This window comes from Ictidomys tridecemlineatus, chromosome 7 (genome assembly GCF_052094955.1).
Source record: "Ictidomys tridecemlineatus isolate mIctTri1 chromosome 7, mIctTri1.hap1, whole genome shotgun sequence".
NCBI classification, from domain to species: domain Eukaryota; kingdom Metazoa; phylum Chordata; class Mammalia; order Rodentia; family Sciuridae; genus Ictidomys; species Ictidomys tridecemlineatus.
Genome location: NC_135483.1, coordinates 122,329,867 through 122,357,171, shown reverse-complemented (window position 1 = coordinate 122,357,171; position 27,305 = coordinate 122,329,867). Strand labels below are relative to the sequence as shown.

General features: G+C 39.4%; 1 pseudogene; it reads left to right on the top strand.

The window, feature by feature from the left end:
- Positions 1 to 1,630: 1,630 nt before the first annotated feature.
- On the top strand, positions 1,631 to 24,859 carry LOC101968669 (ectonucleoside triphosphate diphosphohydrolase 5 pseudogene; annotated as a pseudogene).
- The last annotated feature ends 2,446 nt before the right edge of the window (positions 24,860 to 27,305 follow it).

Here is a 27,305-nt window from a genome sequence, read left to right as displayed (position 1 = left end):
AGCTGGAGGGAATTCTCTCATGGCCATAGCTGAGAATTGCCCTTTTACATTTGTTCTCAAGGTAAAGAGTAAAATGGAGATGAGTGTCCAGGCTTTAATTTAGCACTTTTTAAGGGTGATGAATGAGCACTTCTATGTGCCTGCTGAATTGGAAATAAGAATAGGATGTATCCCTAATGGAATAATGGAACGGTGCTACAATGCTTTAATTTCCCAATTCTAGTAGGATTTAGGCAGCTGTGATTAACCTGACACATCAAGGAGAGGATGGTTTGAAGGGATCCAAACAGCTGAGCCAACCTGGCACCCTTTCCATTTGCATCCTGAGGGCCTCATCAGACAATGGCTTGGCTCCACTCTTGATATAGATTCTCTGTCAGGCTTCCAAGACTAGGTCCCCGTGATGCTGCATGCTGAAGTCAGGGCCAAGATTCTTTGGCCGTGGTCCTTCTCATGTGCCCAGGGAGGCGGTCTGTAATCCTATTTTGGAACAGGTTGCAGAAGGAAAGATCTCATACAGAGATAACCAGCCAGCAGTTATCACACCCAAGGTGGCCTTTGGATTAGGAGCCATTTATATATTTAGCAAATATTTATTGAACACCCGCAGTGCTCAGGAGGCAGGGCTCGGTACCATGTTGGTTAGAGAGAAAGAGAAACCCACAGCCCTGGATACAGGAAGATTAAAGGAAAGGACTAACATATGGAATGGAACGCTGGTGGGAAGGGACTCTTTTACATTTAGTGCAAAGGAAAATGTTTCTGTTTTCATCCAGTATTGCCTTGGGATGTGAACTCTTCCTCCTGAGGGAGATGGTTATGGCTCTGGTGAGCTGATGAGTCCTGAACCTGGTTGGTACTGGATAGCTAGGGCAGAAGGGTTCTGGAACCTTCTGGAACCAGCTCCAATTCAACCTCAGATCTGGGTGTGAGTGCCAGATCTTTGTGGGGCAGCCTGGTTGGGGGTATTTTTTTGGCCAGTTTAAGGTTGAAATAATACAGTTTATGTTTCAACTTCTGCCAGGCTGCCTCCTTTGTGGCTTATTTTGCCTTCTTCTCAGAACATGGAGGAGTGAGCTCAGATGGTCAAGAGAATTATAATGAAGTCCATGTCTGAGATTCTTCCCTAAAGAGGGGAATTGCTTTTCCCTGGGTGCTGCCAACTCTTTTGTTGTAGAAATAAGAAAGTCCATCCCTATTCTGGAAAACAAAAAACTTGAGTCCACTGAGACTAGGCTTAGGCACAGGAACTGGGATGTAGAATAGAGACTTTCTTGTATAGTGAAAATTCTTGACCAAAATGTTTTCAGGCTTTAATGCAGGTCCAGGGCCTGCATGAGCAGAATATGAGTTTGTGGCATTGTGTGTGATGACACCCATAGCTTCTCACATAAGATAGTGTTTGCAAGTGCCAGCTGACACTCTGGTGCTTATCTGTCAAGCACAGTTCTGAACGTGTACATTCTAAGAAGTCTATGACAGATTCTACAAGATCAATAACTGTTATCATCACCGCCCTTGTCCAGGTTTCATACAGGTAAGTGGAAGAGCCTGGGTATACCCTAGAACATGCGTCTTTCATCATTTAGATGGGGTTGGGGAGCAGTTTTCTCTTGAGAATAGAGGAAATATGATGGCTGGACAGTCAAATTACGTTGCCTTGAGCCAAGGATTCTACTTCATTAAGACCCAGCGGCAACACCTCTATATAGACATCAGCTGCCCCATGCAGTTGGAGAAGAAATTGAGGTTAGAGGAATAAGGTCTGGTGTGGCACTCCCCTTCTTTCTTCTTTTGGTTAATCTCTCCTTTTTGTCTAAATTTCTTAAGATTGGGCTAATATCTCATTCACTCTGTAGCCAGTGCAATGACTTGGCATGCAAAATTTTAAGGGGAGTGACTAAGAGACCCTTCATGGGGTCTTGCCTGTTAGCAGAGGGTGCATCTTTAGGGCAGCTTTAGGAATATTTGGTGAGCAAACCTACTTGTGTATATGTGCGCAAATCTCTAGCACTTTGAACATCACTATTATTACTGATATTTATGCTAATGATTTGGTGGGATTTGCAGCTCTTGCAAAAGAAGCAAAGAGTGCTCGCTGGCTCTCTTTGTGATGAAGTCTGGTGGTCCTGTGCCTAGGTCAAAGCTCCCAGAGTTGTCCTGATGTCCTTTATTGTAGTGAGAGCTGAAGTCTGTAGCAGGATGCAATATTTCAAACATAGGAGTGGTCTGTAGTTGGTAAATGAACTTTCCCCTTCATCTTTTCTAATGAATGCCAGTATTGGGGGGGGGGTGGCGAGAGTAGTTATATATTTGCCTAGAGATTATCACTATTCTAAACAACTAGAGGTGGTCATTTTCATAGTGCAGCTACTGAGTTTAAATTGAGGTTTTCATGGCAAGTGTTTGAGTTTCTGATATAAGTATTCTTCTTCCTTATTTTGTTACTCTGTCTATAACAGTGACATAAATCTGGACTGCAGCATTAATCTTCATTGTTAAAACAAAGAAATAAGCAAGAAGACTAAATCCAACATTCAAAGGATGGCAGAACAGAGTTTGGGTCATTGACAGTAGCTCTGGAATATTTCAGTTTGGATTTTTTTTATTATGTGAAAAATGAGCAGTTAGGTCAGAGCTTCTGTAATGAAGTTTTTTCTTTTTCTTTTCTTTTTCTTTTTGTTGTTGTTAATTAGAAATGAATGTAATCCTTGCTGATCTAGGTGGCATCTTCAGACCTTGAAATTAGAAAAACGTTGAAGACTGAAGTAGAACCTAACAACAGTCATTGCTCAATGTGTGGAAATAACAGCCTGCCAAAGGAGCCAATTGAAGAGATCTATTGTAAACATGTTTTATAATGAGAGAATAGCATATTTTCCAATAATTTCACCAGAAAAGCTTTAATCTAAAGCACAAATAGCATACAATTGGTTTGTGAGAATTATACTATGAGATAAAGCTGCTCCATAGCTGACTGAAGAATTCTTAATTTGGAGAGAAAAGAGTGTGTGAATCTGCCCTTGGTTAGGAAAAGATGGATTTTAGTATCAAACTCTAATACCAGTTATTTTGACAAAAATATACATCGATGAGCCATGATGTTTATCCTGCTCCCTTCTACTGTGGGCCTGAGACCAGCAGTCTTGGCCTCACCTGGGAATTTGTAAAAATGCAAATTTTGGGGTTAGGTTACAGACCCAGTGATTAGGAAATTCTAGGGGTGGGGTCCAGCAGTTTGTGTCTTAACAAGATCTCTGGATGATTCTGGTGCTGGCTGAACGTTGAGAATCACTGCTTTCAATTAATTTCCAAACAGTAGCTAATTTCCATGTTCGGCTAGACAGGACTACGCCACCTGCCCCTCTACCAGTTCTAGGGTCCTCCACTCTTTCTGATTTGTGACTTGGTCTCCTGGTGATCATCTCCTGAGGGACTATTCCATGGTGGTAAATTAAGAAGTTGCCATTTGGCTTTTCAGATCAATCTGTCATGTAAGATGTCGTTCTTTCCTCCTAGGAGCATAGGTGAACCACTGATATCACATTTCTGAATGTGAGTTAATCTATTTTACCAAGGGGAGGCTTAGTCTGAAGCAACCGTCCTCTCTTTATTCATTTTTACTACACTGAGAACACTCCAAATTCTAATAAAGTTTATTTTTCTTAGGAGAGAAATGAATTACAGTAGATGGGGTAGAGAGAGAAGATGGGAGGGGAGGGAAGGGGGGATAGTAGAGGATAGGAAAGGCAGCAGAATACAACAGTTACTAATATGGCATCATGTAAAAATGTGGATGTGTAACAGATGTGATTCTGCAATCTGTATTTGGGGTAAAAATGGGAGTTCATAACCCACTTGAATCTAATGTATGAAATATGATATGTCAAGAGCTTTGTAATGTTTTGAACAACCAATAAAAAAAGTTTATTTTTCTTAATTTAAAAGAACTTATCAGAGCAAAAAAAAATGTTGGATTTTCCACCAATAATCCAAAATGTGAACAATATTAGCTAATTGGCTACTTACTATAAGTAGATAAGAAGGAAAAAGTTGCAAATAGATCTTTCTTCTAGCCAGGATGATTTGCTAGTTTATATATTTTGAAAAAGGGTAGTACTACAACAACACGTATCTTAAAAAAAGTGCAGATAATATATGGGTAGCTTTGTTTGTTTATCTATTTATACTAAAAGCTATCAAAATTAATGACCTATTTCTTCCCTCATAAAAAAGTCTTTAAAATGAAAGGTACCCATCTCTAAATTAAGTTCGGTTTGATTTATTCTGGCAGGGAATGTCTTAAATCTTCCGTGCTTCATGACTGCATTATAATTTTTTTGTCCCAGAAGATGGATGCAGGAACAGGCAAAAGAAGAATTTGATGTTGGTGCAGCTTCTGTTAGAGAAGAATTAATGTCTGAGAGAGACGTATTTAGGAGTTGGTCAATATTTTGTTTCAGAAATTTAACTTTTAGGAATAAAATTAATTTCTCATTTTATTGCATGGGTTATTTTCTGGTGTATGTTTGTTGGGTACATGCTGGTGTGGTGAGGTGTGTGGGAATAATAGGGCTCAGCTAAAAATAGAAAGTGCTAATTAAATTTATACAGAATCCTTATTGTAGCACAGTCTGGCAAAGTGATGTATGGAGAAGAGCTTAAGTTTGTCTGGACCTCCTTAAAGGTGACATGGCAACAAATGTATTGGCAAACTTTCAAAACATAAAGAGTTAAACCCAAAGGATAAAACAATGTTTACTGGGGTTGGGTGGGGAGAGGGAATGGGGAGATGCAGGTCAGAGGATACAAAATGGCAGATGTGTAGGAGGCAGGAGTCTAGAGAGCTAAGGTCCAATATGAGAACATCACTAGGGACATTTGACACATACACATATGTGTGCGTACACACACACACACACACACACACACACACACAAACACACACACTAACCAGGAGAGGATGGACATATTATTTTTTTCTGGACTGTAATAACCTTTCATTGTCTAAATGCACATCAAAATGTGTTGTATATAAATATATATAATAACAATTTTTAGAACTTTCATTTTACCTCTTTCCTGGAGTGGTATTATTTTATTGAGAATTCAAAGAGTTTATGTCAAAGACTGTAGTGGTGATTGTCAAAAAGGATGAACTGACCTTCCAGTGGCAGGTATAAGTAAGGCTGTGACATCCCTTCCTTTCCTGTCATTAAATGTTTTAGCTGTCAACCCTGAATAAATACAAAGCTGAATTATGTATGGCCAGGCTAGGAAGTGAGAGAGGAGGGCTGCTCTAGCTTTCTCTGGGGCACACCGGAATAGGACACAACATTTTGATTCTGTGCTGGGAATTCTGATAATGAAAGATGGTGTTTTAGGGTAGTGAGGAGAGAAAAACATGCTGAGGAAGGGAGTAGAGTTAAACTAAAGATTTAATTAAACACACACACACACACACACACACACACACACACAAGGGCAAAATAAAGGGAAGCAGGGATGTTTAGGGTATCAATATAATCCCAAATGGGTATCTCAGTTCATTTTACTGATCTGTTGGACTAATGTACCACCTACATACAGTCCTATTCTCAACTGTCTTCAGTTCCACCTCCTACTTTATAGAGACCTTCTGTTGGTGATAGAAGATATAAAATCTAATAATCAAACCACCCCATAGGGTTTATGGCACTGGACCCAGTTCCATGCAGGTTGACTTTGAAGCACAGGCATAAATTACTTCTGGTCTACCTTCCTTTGACCTCTAGAAACTAAATACACAGGGGAGAAAAGCCTGGGGCAGTGATTTGCTCCACCTTTGTAGACTTGTGTGTAGTATGAAGATGCACATTAATTGGTTTTCTGACCAAGGCAGCTGCACTTAAAATCAACCCTGCCATTACTCTTTGAGCTGCCCTGAACTATGCTCATTTCTTCCTCTAGAATCTCCCACAGTCTAACCTCTTATCTGACAGCATTCAATGAAAATATCACAGCTCCTATTTAAAAAAAAATCGTACATAGAGTAATATCAACTTTCTAAGTGAAAAATGCAGATTCATGATACTAATGATATTATCTAGTAGTTATCAAATGACAATTTGCAGGGCCTCTCAGGAACTACAACAGGGAAATTAGGTCCCAATTTGGGAGCAAAAGGGGGTTTGTCACTTTGCTCTTTGGAGCCTCTTTGCCTTTATTCTGCTTTATTATTTTCTCCAATAAAATAATTTAGTTTGATGACAGAGTTGTTATGCTAAAAATAAAATGTGAAACTCTGGATGCTGTGATTATTTGCTTTACTGAAGGATTCTGGTGCACGTAAAGTGATTTAAATAAATGCTCCCACAGTTTTGGAACCAATACTTTTCCAGAAGTTTGAACACTTTTGTGGAGTTCGTCTTTGGTGGGTAGGTATCTCCTTTTATCCTCCTTATCCCATTTTTTTTCCCTCAAAGACTCTGCTCCAACAAGATCACAAAAATTGGATGCAGTGGTGAATACCAGTTATCCCAGATACTTGGGAGGCTGAGGCAGGAGGATTACAAGTTTGAGGTCAGGCTTAATAACTTAGTGAGAACCTTATCAACTTAGCAAGACGCTGTCTCAAAATCAAAATAAAAAAGACTGAGGGTATAGCTTAGTGGTTATTACCTCTAGCATCAAACCCCAGTATCAAAAAATTAAAAAAAAATATTCCCCACAATTTTGCCAACTTGGGTCCTCTTCTCAAGGCACGTTTATGAGTTTGGATCCCTACACATGCATACACTCCACTTTCTCTAGAGGTGGCCTGTGGGCTAGATGGAGGATCATCTCATTCCTCAAGTTTGATGTCCTTAAGTCTTAATTCATACATTACTGGGATACATACTTACCCTCACACACATATGCATGGACACACATAAATAATAAGCATTAGCTCCTTTGGATCTTCAAAATATCTTTTCCCTACTGTGTCTGTTTCTCTGCAACTCTTTCAATTTGTTTTTATGGTGTTAGGATGATGGCTACAACTGCTGTATATAGATTTAGAGATTTAGCTCAAGAGATTGATGCATTTCTTCTACCTGTCTAACATAAAGACTTATAAATTCTTACCTCAACAGTTAATATCATAACAGCACTTTCAAAGCTTTGCTTTGTTTCCTACTCTTCTTTTGACCTATCTCTAGGCCTTTCCTAGGAAGGGACAACTCCTCTTTAGACTCTTGCTATTCTCACCCTGGTGCAGTGGGCAGCAGTCAGTGGTGGGGGTCTGTGCGTGCTGCCTTTACTTTCACTCTCTAGGGTTGTCTATTCTTCACTTCTGAATTCGGTGTCCCAAAGCATAACTTGTGCTCTGCTCCAAAGAGATCACAAAAGCTGGATGCAGACAAAAGCACATCATTTGTCTTTGGTTGTGACTTTAGGGAAGTGCCTCCAGAGATTCTGGTGTTCAAGTCAACTGTCTGGAGAGCTCTAGTAACAGATGAAGAGCTCATTTCCAACCTCTGGGAATTCTGATTTAACTGTGGGGTGGGTCCAGGTATTGGTGTTCTCTGACAGTTCCCCAGATGATTCCAATGTGAATCTGAAACTGAGGGTCACTGGCTGTGGTCAGCAGGGATCTCGGGTGATGTCAACTAAAGCCTCCTGTGCCTCTAGAACAGCATAAGGATGTCTCACAGTGTTTTCCCTTTTCTAGCAGCTTCAGCATCATTTGGATACTTGCTAGAAATACAAATTCCTAGAACTATAGAATGAGACAGTCCGTAAGTGGGGCATGGGGAACTGTTTTAACAAACCCAGCGCATGACTCTGATGCAGTCCTTATAGATTTAGAGATCATTAACCATCTTCATGATGACTTTTCTCACCGTTTTGACCTGTTAAACTAACTGAACTAAGGTATTATTAATAAATGACTGAAAAATTAAAATTCTGTTCATTTGGTTTCTTTGCCTAAATAATAGCCAGCCACCAATTTGATTCTTCCACATTTTCCTTTTTTTATAGAACTGAGTTTCTTGGGGTAGTGGAGGTCATTAAGCAGGCAAAACCTTTATTTTTCAACATCCAAAATGCTGAGTTTGGTTTACTTCATTTCCAAATGGGTGATAAGAGAAACATTGTACTTCAAAATGAACAAAGATGGGAAAAATTCTTCAAGGGAATCCATCCTCCAAATGACAAAGGCAACTTGAAATTTGTATTCGATTTCTCTAGAAATAAGGACTGCAAATGAATAAATCAACTTGGTAGTGATTGTGAATGTGTCCAAAAATAAGGAAGTTTTTACTTTACTTGACAAGGAAATAAAGACAGTGAATAGATTATTCAATGGGTTGCTGATGTGGCCCCACATCCATTCTGGCAGGTGCACCATGCTCAAATATACATGATAATAGTTTAAATGTAAATAGGGTTAATGAATTTTAATATTCCTCAGGATCTTGTATTCATACTTCCATTTGCATAGTGACTTATTTCTCAAGTCCCTTTGTAAATATTGTAATGAAATAAACATAAGAGGCCAGCACAAAGGGGTGCATACAATTAACTGAGCAGACAGCTCTCCATGAAGGCAAATTGGAATCATATCACAGGATCACAGACATCAGGGGTGGACAAGTCACATAAGTAAACCAGCTGATCTTACTTTTCTAGTGGGGAATTATTTTGTTTAGGAGGTTTTCCAAAAAGTAGCTTGCTTTAGTTTTATGTGTTTCAAGTGACGATGTTTCTGAAATTGCCTTCAAAAGAATATTTGCTATGCTTCCATATGAAGCAACTGTGGTCCCAGAGATGCTTTGTAAGAGTTGTAGAAAGGAGGCACATACCCAAGCCAGCTTGTCAGAGGGGGAGCGTGGCTTCATGCTGGTTACAGTCAGGCAGACCCCAAATTAATCTAGGAAGAACTGCACAATGGAGAAGACACTGGTCCCTTGGCACAGCTTTTGCTTTTTCTATTACCAATCTTGGGAAGAAAAAAGCCCCCCCTCTCCCCCGCAAAGATAAGCCCCATTGGTCTCAGACATTTGCTGATGTTGAAGGTGGTTACTGATGGTTACATCTTTCAGCCTTTTCTTTATATCCACACTAATATATGCAGTAACCACCCTGAAAATGGCTGAGCTTCTGCTCTTCATTGCACTGTACTCTTTCATGCTTCTGTATCTGTGCCCATGCTACTGCGAGATAGCAGCACGGTGTTGGGATCACAGTGCAGAGCCCAGATGCTGGAATCAGGACACCCATGTTCAAAGTCCCTGTGAAACACCAACAATAATTATAGCTCCCCTACAGATTAAGTGTGTTCCAGGAGCTAGTATGTGTAGAAGGCTTGGAAGAATGCCTGGCATCACCAGGTGCTTATAAGCGTTAGTTCTCACTAGTTCCTCGGTTTGATATGCACTTTTTCTTCTTCCATAAAATTTGTAGGTCAAATATTACTATTCCACTGCCACAGCTTGCAAACATAAGGCAGAATTAATTGGTGATTTATCTTATGTTTTCCTGACATGCTTAACATTTCTGTCATTGTATGATATTTGTCAGACTATATTAAAGTTAGTCCACAAATATTTCTCCAATTCCCAGGCCATATACCCTCAAAAACTGCGTCATATTTTATTCATCTATGTATCATCCATCTATACCCAAAACAAATGTTAGACTCAGCAGGTGCTTCATATTTATTTATTGGATTAAATATAAGTACTATGTAAGATTTCAGTTTTTTGATAAGTGTGGCTGAACACCTACTGTGTGCCCAGTATCGCTTTGGCTGTGCATGTAGATAAAGAGAATGCTTTTTTTTTTTCTGTTGACTGCAGAACAGGAGTCATTTGGGAATATAATTGTGCTATCACAAAATGGGCAAGGACAGAGGGATGGAGCAGAAGGAGCTGGGATGCTATTTTCCATTTTGCAACTGAAGTTTACCTTTGTGATATCTTTGCTTGCCCACCAGTTTTTGAATGGTCTTTGCATATTTGGGGCAATTCCCAAATGATGAGTCTCAGTGTCCTTTGCAGCATGAAAGGGACATGTGGAGCTTTGGTTTGAATGAGCATGAGGACAAGTGGTGACTTCCCTTTCCTGGTTTATAGGACTGTGGAGACAGTTGACTCTCAGGTGTGTAGAGGGAGTAAGAAGTCACATTTGTATTGCAAATGGTAGCAGCTATAGTAAAGTCAAGTCCTGTCAAGAACACCAGCTTCAGTGTCTTCATTAGCTAATTTGTGGCAACGTTTGGAGCATTTTCCTGGAAAATGAGTCTTTGGGCTTCTTATGATTTTGTAAGTTACACAATATCCTTTAGTACATCTCATTTTTGCTTAAGTTAGCCAAAGGGAATTCTGTTGTTTTTTCTACTGAAAACTCTGACCAATAGAGCTGTGTTAGCCAACTTCTCTTGTCCAGAATTTTCAGAGGGTTATGATAATGATGATCTTATGCTTTTTTTTTTGAATTGTGGATTTAAAATCTGAGCAAGAACTCATTAGTGTCCTCCAGCTGTCAGATGGCAATGACAAACCACTACAAGAATGTTAACATTGTAGAGTCCAGTGTTTTTCAGTGGAATGTTTATGAAAATTCAGTTTTCTTACTTATAAGAGGTCGGACTATACATACAATCTGAAAGGTGCCTCCAAGTTCTATCAAGTAACACATTTTTTTTTTCTCCTGTCACTGGAGATTATGGGGCAGTGTGTGTTAGTGCCTTAATTTGATGTCTGCCTCAACCCTTAAAAGCAAATTGGTTACAATCAGCAGAGGGAGCTCGAATCAGGAAACTAGAAGACCGAAATGAAACGAAGCCTGTGTTTCCCAGGAGGAAATTATCCAGCATAAAAGAAGGTCAGGAAGAGTTCAGTTAGGCCTTTCTAAAGGGGGAAAAAAAGATTGGGAGAAAGTAAAAAGGTTGGAAATTTGTTAGAAGAGTAATAATAACATTAAAAAATAAGGGAGAATTAAATGATATGATTAACAGCTGTCACCACTTCAGTTGACAAAGCTGGTTAATTGCCCATGTAATCCAAGTATATAATTTCCCACCTAGTATCCTTCACTCATGAGAATCATAAATGAATTGAATATGTTACTTCTGTTAGGCTGCTGAGGACAAGAGCCCAAGCAGTGGATTTTGACTTAGAAAGAAAGACAATGGCATAAAACGAGCCTTGTGTACATGTACAAAGGGCTTTCCTGTTACAGATGGAGGGCTTTGGGCTGGGACTGAAGATGGGGATTAAAATTTGTCTCATCATTATATAGATGCAAAGTGGAAACTCAGAGAGCTAAATATTTAACTGGCCCCAAGACAGGCTTTCTGGCATGCTAGGTATTGTGACATAACTGTTATAAAGTTCATTATTAAACTCCTTGCTTTCTAAGAACTGACCATTACACAGATGTACAAGTCTAAAAGCATCCTGCTCCTTCTCTACATGTCCAATTTCACTTCCTCCCTTTATCTACCCAGTTCTTAAGCACTCAGAGGATAGTGGTCTCCATGTGTGTTCTAGTCAGTGTTGGACAGAGGTAAAGCCTAGACAGATTGCTGGGAGGTGTTTCTTCATCTTTTTTTTTTTTGTGCTTCATTCCTTAATATTTGTCTGACAGATATCCAGTGCAAAGAACAGCAGGGTGAGTGGAAAAGGCTTTTTACTCTTTTAAAACTTGAGCACTGTTGGCTATTACTTCAAAATATTCTTGTCCTGGAAAATTCTGGGCACTGGAAATCTTCCCTTCTCTTGTATTTCTGGTAAACAGACCCCCCCCCCCCCGCCCAATTTACATTAGAGCTATTTTTTCCTCTTTATATCTCTCTAGATTTTTAAATATTTAGTACATTTTAGGTGGGAAACAGTCAGATTCCAGCATTTGGCTGTCTTTGACCCAGCAAGAAAGTATGATACTTCCCTTCAGCCTTTCTTATACCATTGCAGTCTATAGGACTAAGATTTCATTTATTACTTTCTAGGTTCTAGAGCCCCTGTGCTGTAATCCTACCACTGTTGTTACCTTTCACCTATGTCTTTTTGTGGTTTATTCAGATTATTTTGGTGATCCTTCAAAAATCATAAGGGACTAAAAAGAGTTATTAAAAAAAAAAGAAAGGCATTTTCTTTAGTCATTGCTGCAGATTTTTCCTGGCTTAGATTCTGATATCAGCTGTGGAAACCAAAGCTTATTTATTGATGTAATAAATGATCATAGTAATTACATATTTGTGCTTTTCTATTTAGATTTCTTTTATGATCACTTAAAAAGAAGTGGACTATTTTTTTCCCTTGGGTGTTATAGCAATAAAAAGATCTTAGAGAAACTTAAGACATTATTTACAAAAATATTTACTTATGGAAATGTCTGCCATGAATGTGTGTAGAATAAAAGGGATGCTTGTTCCAATGTCTAATATTAAATGGACCACCCAACTTCAGTGATTCCTCAAAGACACAAAATTGCACAAGGAGGAGCAGATTGGAATTATAATCACTCAGCCTTGTTTAGTTGATCCTCTGTACTTGTACCATCCACTTTAAAAAAGTCAACCTTTTGATAATTGCACAATGTTATTGTTTCCCGAACGATAAATCTTTCCAGTTTAAGCCATCAAAGATCCTTTGGTGGCTCTAAAAAGCCTTTCTAAAAATATTGTGTATCCCAGTGGCAGCTCTGCATCCTGATAGTCAATAGCAATTGATCTTTGTCCTTCAAGAATTGACATTTGCAGTATGCAGCGGTTTCTCTTGGATCTCAAGGCCTATGATAATACTTATTGCAACTTTGAAAAGGTGTGAATTTGGGCTGGGTAAAGAATGCTTGCTTCACAGTGAGCTTAAAAAGCTGCCCAACCCCTCTATATTAATTCAGTTTAAAAGTTTTGTTGTTTTCTGCTACTTTTCACCCACATTAACATTAAGCCATTGAATGAGAGTATAAAATTTTAATGATGCAAAGACCTTCCCAGGTAATGTTATATTTTGATGAAAACACAATTTGGAAAAGAACCAGGTAGTCTCAAAAATTCTCTATTAAAAAGTTGGGAATTTATTAATATCTGAGAACATGTACTTATATCAAATGGCTATTTTTATATGCATTTTGAAGAAATCTAAGAATGGTACAAAACCAGAACCAAAAAGTGTTACTTCCCCACAGAAATCTCTGTGACTTACATGTAATAGTTCTCAGCTTCATGTTAAATTATTTATTTGTGTTGATGAACTTGTTCATTTGTTTATATTGGTGATGGCAGATATTACAAAGCTTAAGATGTTATTCATAGTAGTTTCTTTGAAATATTAACCTCATATCATACTATGCTTTATTTATAAAGAAATTTTGGTTTGTGTATGTGAATAGAATTACAGTTATTTGGAAGGATGAATTAGCTTCCAATATTTCCACAAATTTCCAATTCATCTTTGAGAAACCTTTAGAATCATACATGATTAGGTTATAATATACAATGATATGCAGATTTGTTGGCTAAGCAGCTGAACCCCCCTGTGGGGGACTCCTCTGAAGTCACCTGTTCATCAGGTCTGGCAGCAAGAGAATGGGAAATGTCACTTGCTCCCTGATCTCCAGTCTACAGAGCAATTTCCAGGGCTCATGCTGGCCTGCCTTGATTCTGGGGCTGGTGTGAACCTAAAACCCATAGGGAAGTGGGATTAAACACTGATACTACAAAGTGCTTATTCCCTTGGTTTAGTGAAAGATCTACTACACTGCAAATAATTTCTTCTACAATATAGATGTAGAAAATCCCTACTGTGAAATTCTGTCTTCAGAACACTGACTTCACAGGACAACAGCTCATCAAGAGTAGGGGTCATGGTCAGCATAGGACCTTGATGGCTTGATCTTATATGAACTCAATATATAGGTCAACCAAAGGCTTACTGCTCACAAACACATGTAGAGTATTTACGATTGGGAGGAGACAATAAATGAAAGCCAGACAAAAACAATTTTATTTAATTTATTTTTATTTTTTTTAAAGAAAAGAAGTTTAAGCAATAATCCAAGAAAATCCATGGAGTTTTATTTGTTTATTTGTTTGTTCTGTGATGTTAATTTAGGTATAGCTCCTTGGGCCGTTTGATTTTTTAAAAATTGAATATAATTTCATTGTTATTAAATCAAGTAGTTAGATAATAGGCTTTTGCCTATTAGTTGAAAACTTTTAAAGTGATATATATTTTTTTGTTTTGTCCTTTTAATCACATCATTAGCTCTTTGGTGTCTTAGACTATATCTGAACATATGAATTCTTACATAACTTATTAAAGCCTTTTAAAGGAATTTACACTCTATTCCCAGCCATATTTGTTTATTTTTGTTATTTAACTTGACTTGATTTTCTTCTTTTATTAGTTTTTCCTTTAGGGTACTACCTGCCTCTGCTGATTTTCATTGTTGTTTTTTGTTTCCTCTTCATGGAATATTTTTCCAAGGATGTTTTGTAATGTCAGTTTTCTAGCTATAAATTCTTTTAACTTTTGTTTATCATGGAAGGTTTTTATTTCATCTTCAAATCTAAAGCTTAATTTTGCTGGATATAAGATTCTTGGTTGGCACCCATGTTTTTAGAACCTCTGTCTCCCTGTTGAGGTGATCTTTTGCTTCCTGTATTTGTTTATGTAGCTCCTTGTTGAAGTGATCTTTCACTGCCTGTATTTGCTCTCTTATATCTTCCTTGAGTTCACAGAACATTTTAACCATGTACACCCTTCACTCCTTCTCTGTCATTTCTCCTGCTGTGGCTGCCAATGATTCTAATGATGTGGTGTCTTCATTTCTTCCCTTGTCTTTTCATGTTGCTCCTGTGTCTTCCTTTTCAGCTCTGTGGGTCTAGATTGTTACTGTTTTTACCCTATAGGTTTGCAGTGCTCTTGTAGGGTTCCAAGACCTCTCCTTTGTGGGGAAGGACAATGTTAACAGATCCCAATATCAACAATATACCACCTATGAACAATTTGTTGTTGTTAAGATGTTTACAGTTTAGTCTCAATGTTCAGAAATGTTGGATTCAATTATTATCTAAGATATAGTCATAGTTTTGTCAAAAGGCTTACAGTTTCTGATGGTGGACAATAAACTGGGGGTGGGGTATGGATAATATGCTGAGGAGGTAGGATGTGAGGATATAGGGTTAATATATCTTAGGAAGTGTGAAGGAGAAATCTAATGAAGAGGGCTAGTAACAAGAGAATAGCCAGGAAGTAATTGAGGGTAGGCAAGTACATGGGATGACAGTAGAGTACATAAAACAAACACACATATGAAATAGAAAAATACTGATATTAAAACAGTAAAATTTGGAGGGGAAAAGAAAAATAAAAGAAGAAAAAGGAAAAGAAAAAAGGGCATATAAACACCTCTATATTATATTATTAATCAGTCCTCAAAGTCCTATTTCATGCAAAGTTCTTGGTTTCACATATGTTGGGGATGTGAGGGCAGAGGATAGAGGGGTAGAAGAGAAAAAACAAACAAACAAACAAACAACTCGAAGGAAGAAACCAGGGTTGTAGCTACCTTTAAAGATCTATATCTTTCCTGCTTCTCTTCCCATCCAATAGGTGGCGTCGTCTGTTGTAAGCTGGTGTCTCTGCCCTCCAGATGGTGGAGGTAACCAGGGTGAGAAGACTGGTCCTGGCGCAGGTCACCTGGATGCGTGGAGTGGCAACTGCCAGTCCCTGCAGAGAGACTGCACCTCATAGCTCTCTTTTTGGGACCGCTTGTATGACTTGAGCGCCTGGTACTCTCTGTCTCTTGCCTAGAGATTTCCCAGTTCCTGGTCTCTCCCTCTCCCCTAGCAGTTCCCAACTGAGGAAACTCTCATCCTGGGGCTCCTGTGAGCGGCTCCCTGGTCGCACTGCACACCTGTGTTGGGCAGCTACTGTGTTGGGTTACCACCACTGGAGGGGAGAAGGTCGGAAACCTGGTACGTGGCCACTGGAGATCTGATCTGGGAACTGCCCCCAGCTAATATGGTGAGAATGTTGAGCCAAGATGGCGACGGTCTGCTTTCAGTGCCATGGTGTCTGGTGAGGAGGGGGGAGCCTGATGAGTGGGAGGAGCCTTGTAAGGTGGGAGGAGCCGGGTGATGGCAGTTGTGCTGTGGGTAGGTAGCAGCTGAGTGACCTGCGTGGGAGTGGAGTGAAGTCTTGGTGATCTGCAGATGTGTTGACAGATGATTCGCCCAGTCTCCCGTGGGCTGGAACTTTGGGCTTTGTGTCCTGCTCCAACGCTGGGTGTCCTGCTTGAACTCTGAGTCCTGGAGCCCCAGTAGGGTCACAGCGCTGGTGGTTTCTGTGGAGAGCTTCTGGATAGGGGTCCTCTAACACTCTCAGAGATGCAGTATTCCAACTAGGTGAGATCTGCGGGCCCTGATGCCATGTTTTCTCCAGTAAAAAGCAATTTACCCTTTAAACATGTGTACACTTGTCCTCAGAGTTCTTGCTAGGATACAGAGCTATAGTCATACAATTATTACTTCATTGTGATAATTCTACAAATATAGGCCAACATAAGTGCATAGGAGAAAAGAATTTAAGAAAACATCAAAATACTGAAGTAGGTCAAGATCACAGAATTATGGGTGAATTTTTTCTTCTTTAATATCTTTAATTTTTGTTTACAATTTCTTGAGCCATTTGGTAGTAGCAAAATTAATTTATTAGAATGAAATATACTTCTCTACCTGACCATAATGGAAAACAAATATCAGACCAATTTTCTTGCCAAGAACAGATGTAAGTATATGAATAGCTGTTTAAAATCCTCAGAAAGTAACCAAGATAGGCAGGACTTGAAGGGCAGGAACAGAGGGGGAAAGGCTTTGAGGTGATCCTGAATTTCTCTGCTGCTTTCCTCTTTCAGGTTTGTTAGCAGGGATGAAAGGATAGGCAAAAATGGAGGGCTTTGTGTTTCCAGTTTTATCATGGAGCTAGGTAGACAAAAACTAACATAAAAACCAACAAACTAAACTGAATTTTAGGATCCCCAAGGAGAAGGGGCCGTGGTAAACACCTGAGTTGAGACTTGAAAGACAAGCTCCTACAATAAAAAAGGGTAAACCAGAAATAGACTAGTCCTTTCAAAGGCTGAAACCTAGTCTCAAAGCATCTCAACTCCTAACTGGATATGCTTTTGATCTAACTGATTTTTGAGAAGAAATTTATTCCCCGGAACAGTAAGCATATCTCTATAATTCTTCATATACAAATATGGTAATTAAGAGCTAACTGGAATACCAGAAGACAGAAACTCATGACCAAAACCAAAGGAAAAACAGACAATAGAAACAAATTCATGGGTTATCTAAATATGAGAGCCACAAATTCTGTATCAGATGTCAGAGACAGTAGTTAATATGATTAACAAGAGAGCTGATAGAACTTATATTAATAATCATGAAAAACAAAACATGATTCCTTTGATTTCTTTTTTTAAAGTTGTTGATTGGCCTTTTATGTATGTATGTATGTATATGCGGTTCTGAGAATTGAACCCAGCGCCTTACACAGGCTAAGCAAGCTCTCTACCAGTGAGCTACTGCCCCAGCCGTCCCTTCTGATTCTTAAGAAGCATGTCTTTTTCTGGATGTTTCTTCTCTTACAGGCTTTCATTTTTGTTTTCCCACTTCTATGATTCTCTGCTATTTCTTTTCTGGTGAGCTCACCCAAATCTGGAGGCCACCTTACATAGAAAAATTCTAGCTATGTGGAGGAAGATACCCCCAAACTCACCTTCTTTTTCCTTGCCTCCCCTTGTCCCAGTGAATTTCCAATTCTTTGGTCTGGAACTTGGTAGGAATATGCAAGGCAAATTCCATTTTATAGCTCACCAACTTGCTCTTCTTACTTGGGAAGTCACTGTGCTCCTCAAAGAATGGGCTTTGGACTGCTGACTTATTTCAGTATCTCTGAATAATCTCGGTCTGACATAAACCACCCATCAAGGCATGGTTTCTCACTGAGCCCAGAAGTAGCTTTGGAATTTTTTCAGCATCACATTCAAGGTAGCTATCACCAAATGATTGAGGTTGCCATGTAAGTTAAAACTTATTTTCCACCTTGAGACAGAGTATCTCTGAATGTCCTTTGATCTCTAGAACTTTCCAATTGAATCCGGTAGTTGGTTTTCAATTTTTTTTCCCCCAGTACAAGTATGGGCAAGGAGTGTGAAGGTAGACAGCAGGAAGCATGCACTGACTACAGTTATTGATGCATCTGTTTAACCTAAAATTGGGTCTCTACCTTCACATTTTTGTATGCTGAAGGGTACATCTGATAAGATAGACATTGCTGCAATGTGTGTCTGTGGTCAATTTAGATGATATCCCTGATTGAAACTTTTTTTTGAATCTAGTGCCTTGTATGTTACAGGACACAGCCAAATGCAACCTGCCTGTGTCTCAAAGTGGCACCTCATCAAGCTCTACCAGCTAAGGTTTTTTCTCTGCTGTCTGCTGCAGTGCTCTGGGGCTTCCAACTGATTTACAATGTATCCTTGGAGCAATTCATCTGAGAGCTCCATTAAGAGCATGGCCACCTGGGCCCTGGAGTCAGTAACACTTTCAAAAGACTCTAGAGAATAGGAGTGGAAGGCTTTGTTTGACTTAAAAAGAATTGTTGTGAAGTATGTGTAACATAAAATTTACCATCTTTTTAAGAGGACAGTTCTATAGCATTTAAGTATATTCACATTGTTGTGTAATCAATTTCCAAAACTGATTTCATCTTTCCTTATTAAGACTCTATGTCCATTAAAAAGCAACTCCCCATTCACCCCTCTTCAGTTATTGGCAACCACCATGTGCTTTCTGTCTCTATGAATTTGACTACTCTAAGTTTCCCATATGAGCTGAGTATTTGTATTTTTGTGACTGGCTTACTTTACTTAGTATAAAAGTTCATTCATGTTGTACTATGCTGAATAATATTCCCCTCTATGTGTGTATAGAACCACATTTTGTTTTCCGTTAATCTGCCAGTGTATGCTTACATTGCTGCCACTTTTGGTTATTATGAATAATGCTGCTATGAATATGAGCATATAAATATTTCTTCTTGACTGTTATTGTTTAGATATGAAGCGTTCCCCAAAAGCTCATTTGTGAGGCTATGTAAGAATTTTAAGAGGCAAAGTGATTAGATTATGAGAGCTATAACAGTGAGTTAATCCAAACGAATCATTAACTGTGGTAACTGTAGGCAGATAAGATCTTGCTAGAGGAAGTAGGTCACTGGGGGCATACTTTGGGGGCTTATTTTTTTGTCCCTGGAGTGCTCTCTTTCTCTCGTGTGTTTCCTGGCTTGTCATGTCTTGTGCTGTTTTTCCTCCATGAAATTCTGCCTCACCTTGGATCTAAATTAATCATGGACTAAACCTCTGAAACCTCCACTAAGTTGTTCTTGTCAGATCTTTTGGTCACAGACATGAAAAACAACAACAACAACAACAAAAAAAAAACTGACTATAATAGAAATTGGTTCCAAGAAGTAGGATTGTTTCTGTGATAAACCTGACCAGATGATCCAGAATCTTTTGGAGCATTTTGGAGTTTATGGGAGGAAGTTTGAAAAAGTTTAGAGATGCAAGCTGGAAAAGCTTTAGAATGCTATAAGTGGAATTTAATGGGTGAATTTGGTAGGGGCTCAGATGACCAGAATGCCCGTACTATGGTCAGTAAAACTGTGCTCATGAGGTTTAAGTGGGAAATGAGGACTCTATTGGAAATTGGACTAGAAGTCATTCATATTGCTTTCTGGCAAAGAAGTAATATACATTTTGTCCATGTCCTGAGACTTTATGTAAAGCTGAATTTAATAGTGATGGTCTAATTAATCTGCTGGAGGAAATTTCAAGGCAGCACAGCATTTACGTGATGGCACGGATATTGCTGGCATCTTTTAGCTAAGTTTACAGCGATAATCAGGAGCAGAAAGCAGATGATAAAGGTTTGAAAAACCCACAGTTTGGCCAGAAAAGTGTGAATAAAATTGAAGCTAGGGAAGTTGAGGTGGTTATAGATATTATAGTCACTAAAGAGATGCTAAGTCCTATACTTAGAAAAGGAAAGATGGTTTGAGGTCATCACAAGACCACATCTGTCTCAGGCTCAAGTGTATAAAAGTAAACATTACTTTGAGAAGCAACAATGGGTGCACCCTGCTTGCACAGAGGGGTCTAAGAAGTAGTTTCATCATGTTCAGCCACCCAGGCTCCCAGGAGGCTTGGCTACTGTTTGGATTGGCAATAGGTGTTGGCCTCAACCACGTGGTTCTGGTTTGTAGGAATTCTGAGATTTCCAAGGAAGGCCTGGGAGGCCAGGTAAAGTTAAACAGGTTGGAGTCCCTGTGGTTTGCCCCTGAGAGGGAGATGCATAGAGAAGGAAGAAGGAAGCCAAAGTTGCAGTGGAGACTCCTGAGATTAAGAGATGTCAGTCACTTGGAATGTATGCCAAGGAAAGTTGCAGAAATGGATCAGTGATGAGTCAAGAGAGAGGTCATGTGGGCTGCAACTGGCAAGGCCATAGGGGCAGAGCCACACATGAGAGAATATCACAATGCCATGTGCCCCAGTTGCCATGGAGCTATAGGGCTTGTTTGTCCAGCTGGATTTAGATCTTATTTGTTTCCATCCTTTCTTCCTATGCCCCTATTTCTCCCATGTGGCATGGAAATGTTTAATTTGTGCCATGATATATTTGGTATGTGTAACTTGCTTTTGATGTTTACATGGGAAAATATCCACATGTTTGCTTTGTGTCTCAGATGAGATTTTGGACTTGGACTTTTGAACAATGCTGTAACTGTTAAGGTTAAATGTATTTTGCATTGTGAGATGGGCATGAGCTTTTTGGGTGAGGGAGAAATGTTATGGTTATGGTTTAGATAAGAGTGGTCTCTTAAAAGCTCATGTGTGAAGCAATGGAAGAATTTTCAATGGTGAAATAATTAGATTATAATAGCTGAAATTTAATTAGTGAGCTAGTCCAGAATGGAGTAAATGGGTACTGCAGGTAGGGTATGGCTGGAGGAAGTAGGCCACTTGGGGTATATCTTTGGGATTCATGCTTTGTCTCTGGGGTGCAGATCTCCCTCTCTCTATCTCTCAGTTGCCATGTTCTGAGCAACTGCGCCCTTCCACCATAATATTGTGCCTCACCAGGGCCCAGGGCCATGGAACTGGCTGACCATAGGCTGAACTTATGAAATCATAAGGCAAAATAAACTTTTCTTCCTCTAAGTTGTTCTTGCATCAGGCCTTTGGTCACAGTGATGCAGAGACTAAAAGAAAAACCTTGCTCAATTGTTTCGGATGAATACTCAGATATGGAATTTGTGAATGATATGGTGATTCTGTTTTTAATATCTTGAGGAACTGAAATACTCCTTTTCATAGCAGCTGCTTATTTAACATTCTTACCAATAGTGAGCAAGGGTCTCAATTTTCTGTACATCATTGCCAATACTTGTTACTTTGTAGTTTTCAATAGTAATGGCTGCGAGGTGGTAGCAAGTCTTTTTGTTGAACGAATGTCTTACTGCATTAAAATTATTTCCCTACAGTTGTTTATAACAAATATGTAAGGTAGACATTAGATATAACCAAATTCATTGCACTGTTACTAGTCTTCACTCACTTCAACCTCAGTTTAAATGGTTTATTTTTGAAAATTTTGTACCAGTAATCTGCTATGTAATAACTTGTTAAGGAATCAGAGGCTTAAATGAGACTTAAGATGATATTTCTGCTTTTTTTTTCAGGGGGAGGTACTAGGGATTGAACTCAAGGGCACTCAACTACTGGGCCACTCCCCAGCCCTTTTTTGTATTTTATTAGAGACAGGCTCTCACTGAGTTGCTTAGTACCTCACTGTTGCTGAGGCTGGGTTTGAATCTGTGATCCTCCTGCCTTAGTCTCCCGAGCTGCTGTGATTACAGGCGAGCACTACCACTACGGAGCCTGGTGATATTTCTGCTTTTACTGAAATTAGCACCTCAGTGAATTGGTAAATTATGGCTGGTGAAAGGATCAGAGGTCAGAGTAGAATCATTAAGCTCTACCAAATTCAACTGATCACGCTTAAGGAGGTGAGAGCTGAAGTACACATTTCCAGGCTGTTTCAGAAGATATAAGTTGTTCCAAAACCATGAATCTAGAACATCTCCTAGCCCCTGAAACATACTCCATCTTTGGAATAAATGAAAAAGTGCATCAGAAGGTTGAACAGACACGATATTGCCAGACAGGCAAAAATCATGTCTTTTGAATTTTGAAGACTGTATACATCTAAAAAGACATATCAAAAACACAGCGTTGGCTCTTATTTGTTTTAGCACTATTTTAGAATTCAAGAAAGTTTTTTTTTTTTAAATGCAAAAATCCATCATTATCTGTAAAGGATTTAAGCTATTCCTGGAATTGTAGATTGGCTATGTTTTGCAGATGAGTCAAGAGAGAGGACTAGCTTACCACAGCTGGGTCTGTAATCAGGCCTATTATCCCCTTGCAGGCAGGGCGGGGAGGTTGTAGAGTGAGCGCAGTGTGCTCTTACCTGCTTTCACCCTGTGGGAGTGGAGTCTCCTTGCTGCCTCTGGAAGTCAGTGATCCACTATCCTCCTTTCCAAAGATGGTGTTGTAGAGCATTTAGAGCCATCATGACTTGATGACTTCATGACCTCCATCAAGATAGGAAAGTCCCTATCTGGAGACTCTATCTCCTAATGGGCTGCTTTTTTTTTTTTTTTTTTTTTTTTTTTTTTTTTAGCAAACTTTCTGAGGAAATCCCAGAATTTTAAACATATGAACTCAGGAGAAGATATCAAATATCAAATAGTCTACAGGTTACCCTGAAAATTTTAAAGTTTCTTTTTCCTTATTTTCCAGTTCAATTTTGAAAGATTCTGCAATGACGATTTTAAAAAGATCTTTAATGATCATTTTAGACATATATAACACAGACAGAGCAATATAGTTGATGTTCTTGTACCAACAACTCAGTTTCAGTAGCTGTCAATATCTGCCACTATTTAAACCAGACGGCCTTCCATTCCCTGCTCCCTACTCAATAATCTTGAAACATGGATAAAATGGACATAGGGTTTTAAAACATTTTGCTCTCTGAAACATTGATGATTGGTTGGAGAGGTAAAGTTTGACCTATTATATTGATCTGGATATCTAAAACCATGTAAAAATAAATGGTTCATACTATCTTATCAGTTGAAATTTAAAATAAATCAATTAGGACAGGGCGGTGCATGTGTTCTTGGTCAATATAGAAATGTGGAGTATACTGGCTGAGTCCTCATGCAGACAAGATTGGCATGAGGACTCAGCCAATGAGTCCTCATAGCTACCTATGGTCCTGGTAGGTAGACCAGGTATCTGGACACAAGTTATGTAGATTGATCTGTGTGACCAGCTCATTTTCTGTAAAAGAAGAATCAACTGAAGTGAGTGCTTTAAGATCCACTACAGGGTCGTGAGCAGCACTCCTTCCACAGCCAAACTTCAAGTCACCACACCTTGGATAGAGTAGGGCCACTTCCTGGGGCAGTCTTTTTTTGTGCTGGTGGCATCCTGTGTTTGTAGCACTATCTTCCACAGAGACCAGCAGACTTGGTTGGAGGGTGTGTCTTCCTGTCTTCCACGTGTCCCATAAATGTCAGTGCCAGCACCTTGTATGGAATTATGTTTGATGCAGGAAGCGCTGGAACTCGAATTCATGTTTAAACCTTGGTGCAGGAAATACCAGGACGGCTTCTAGTTCTAGAAGGTGAAGTCTTTGGTTCTGTGAAGCCAGGACTTTCTGCTTTTGTAGATCAACCTAAGCAGGGTGCTGACACTGTTGAAGAACTCCTAGAGGTGGTCAAAGACTCAATTCCCCAAAGTCACTGGAAAAGGACCCCAGTGGTCCTGAAGGCAACAGCAGATCTGTGCTTACTGCCCGAACAGAAAGCCCAGGCTCTGCTCTTTGGAGAAGATCTTCAAGAAGTCACCTTTCCCGGTCCCAGATGACAATGGTAGCATCATGGATGGATGATGAAGGCATATTGGCTTGGGTTACTGTGAATTTCCTAACAAGTCAGCTACATGGTGATAGCCAGGAGACTGTGGGGACTCTGGACCTTGGAGGGCCTCCACCCAAATCACGTTCCTGCTGTAGTTTAAGAAAACCCTGGAACAAACCCCAAAGGGATACCTCACTTCCTTTGAGATGTTTAACAGCACTTATAAGATCTATACACATAGTTACTTGGGATTTGGATTGAAAGCTGCAGGACTAGCAACCCTGGGAGCCCCGCAAACAGAAGGGATTGATGGATACATTTTCCAAAGTGCCTGTCTACCAAGATGGTTAGAAGCAGAGTGGATCTTTGTGGATGGGAAATACCAGTTTGGTGGCAACTGAGAAGGGAGATGGGCTTTGAGCCCTGCTACCATGAAGTACTGGGAGTGGTGCAAGGAAAGCTTCACCAGCCAGAGGAGATCCAAGGAAGCTCCTTCTATGCTTTTTCTTACTATTATGACCAAGTGGTTGAAACACACATGCTCGATTATGAAAAGGGAGGTGTTTTAAAAGTTGAAGACTTTGAAGGAAAAGCCAGGGAAGTGTGTGATAACTTGGAGAACTTCACCTCAGGAAGTCCTTTCCTATGCATGGAGCTCATACATCACTGCCCTGCTAAAAGAAGGCTTTGGCTTTGCAGTTAGCACCCTCTTAGAGCTCACTAAGAAAGTGAGCAACATAGAGACAGACTGGGCCTTGGGGGCCACCTTTCACCTGCTGCAGTCTGTGGGCATCTCCCACTGAGGCCAAGTACTTCCTCTGAGGCCTGCATTCACCAACAACCTTTTTGAAGGGAGAAGAAGAAAAGACTTGTTCATTTTCTGAGCTAGTCTGGGGACAACATGGATTGAGTGCAGTAGGTGGCTTTATTAGGGTGGAGTGACTTTTATATATAGATCTTGACTTTGAGCCTAGAGATTTGGGTAGAATTAATTTTTCATGTCTAATGTGAATTATTACATAAGCATTTGGGGGGCTTAGATGGCTCTGGAATTTAAATCATTGAGAGTCTTTGTGTGACACAGAGAGCCCTGGGAGCAAATAAAATAGCTTTGGAACACAACCTTTGAGTGAGAACTCAGGGACAGGTCCCTGGGAACCAAAGAAACTCATTTTAATCCTTGGAGTGCCTCATTCCTTTGAACATTTTAGTTTTCCTCTTACATTCTAAATTAAGCTGACTTACTACAACCTCATGATCTATCAATACTAGTATTTTTTTCCTTCCTATGTACTGTCCTTCCTCTTCCATCATTTGTCTGCCCTACCTCCTCCCCTAAAAGAGAGAGAAAAATTAGTTGGTTTTATTTTCCATGTGTAATTTTAAAAAAAGTAAAATCAATCAATCCATCATTCAACCGCAAAGTAGAATCTGGTTCTCATTTTTTTCAAGCAGTGAACATCTAGTGAAAATCTACTATGTTCTAAATAGTCTTCAAGACATGGGGAAGACAAAAGTGAACGCATGCAACTGAAATTCTTTCTTTAGTGGAGTTTGCATATGAGAGTATGAGAGAGAGAGAGAGAGAGAGAGAGAGAGAGAGAGAGAGAGAGAGAGAGAGAGAGGGAGAGAGAGAGAGATTGAATCTGGAATACTAAGTACAGGTATCATAGAAGGTTTCACTGAGCCCTCTAAGATGTTATCTGAGCAGGAGATGAGTGAGAAAGCCATGTGAAAAAATGGACTGTTGCTGTTCTGGTCAGAGAAACAGTATGTGCAAAGTCCAGAGGTTGGAGGGGGGTCTAGTTTACTCTAGGAACAGCAGAGAAGCCAGGCTGGTAGAAGGGAGGAACTAGGAAAGGGGGTCCAAAAGTATGAGGAGGAATGGCAGCTTGTTTAGGGACATCTTGAGGACTTAGGTTTTCAGAGATGATAAGCATGAACAAGGGCGTGTAGTTGGCCAACAGAATATTGAGAAGCAAAACATTGGTCTGATCAAGCCAACTGGGAGCAAAAGATAAGACTGAGTCCAGTTTTCACAATAAGTCAAATTTCCTGTAATAATTTGAAAAGCACCAAAATTTGGTCCCCCTAGTCAAATAGAAATACCAGTATACTCGGCACACTTACTTTTCCAAGTTGTTTTATTCAAGACTTCCTGTCCAACTGGGTTGTTTTAAATATTCTCTCTTCATGGCATGGCTGGCCAGATAGAACTTCCAAAGAACCAGTAGTTTTCCTTAGGTACACCTAATTCCCAATCCTGCTTCTTATTGATGGGTAATGTTTGCATTGATAACTAAGTTATTTAGCTTGTCAGTTTACTCACAGAGCCCTGAGAAATCACTTGCTGCTCTGAATAACTCCTTAAATCACTTGAATGCCTTATGCTAAACATTTACATGGAGCCATCTAGATTATACCACTTCTATCTTACAGACAGCATTGTTTTGGGGGGTTTCAGACATACTTTGAAAGTCTGTATAATCTGTTTTATTTTTATATTTTTGAAAAAGTTAGACTTGAAAAACAGTTGCCTTGCTTCTGATTAAATCCCCATGTAAAGTATTATTGATTTCTTTATCTGTGTACCTGGGGGTTCAATATTTTCTTGGGGCAAATGCATTCATTCCCTTTCAGGTGTGGCAGGGCTCACAAAGAAGGGCAGGGTGCTCATGTGTCATGATTTCTATTTATTCACACTTAAGTTTAGATTCAGTGCAAGCTGGTGTAAGTGGAGAGTCCTAGTTTATGATGAAATTCAAAAGGGAGAGAAGATTGGATATCAGTCTATGAGAGGCAATTGGATATCAGAAGAATGTAGAGGCAAAAATATAATGGTATTCTTGAGTAGCTTGCATAAAACTTGCTGAGCAGATTTTATGTGTGTGTTTTTTTTAAAGATCATTTTTTTGTTTATTTACCTGAAAAAATGATTAGAACCTATTATGTAACCATGACTGTGCTACATGCTAGAAGAAACAAAGTCATGGATTTTACCTATGGAAAGATTTTAGAACAATAAGGACAACTTTCATGGACTCACCAAATATTTCTTGAGCACTCATATTTTCAGTCGCTATATGAAGAGGTATAATATATTCCTTTAGAGGGAACATTGATTGATTTTTCTTTCATATCAGTTTTCTCTTTGCTCACAAAGGTCCTAACCAAATTATAAGTAAGCACTATAACTGCTATCATTCTAGTGACTAAATTACAGAATGATGTTCTTTAATAATGCGGAGAAGGGCCTCTTGGGTCAGCTGC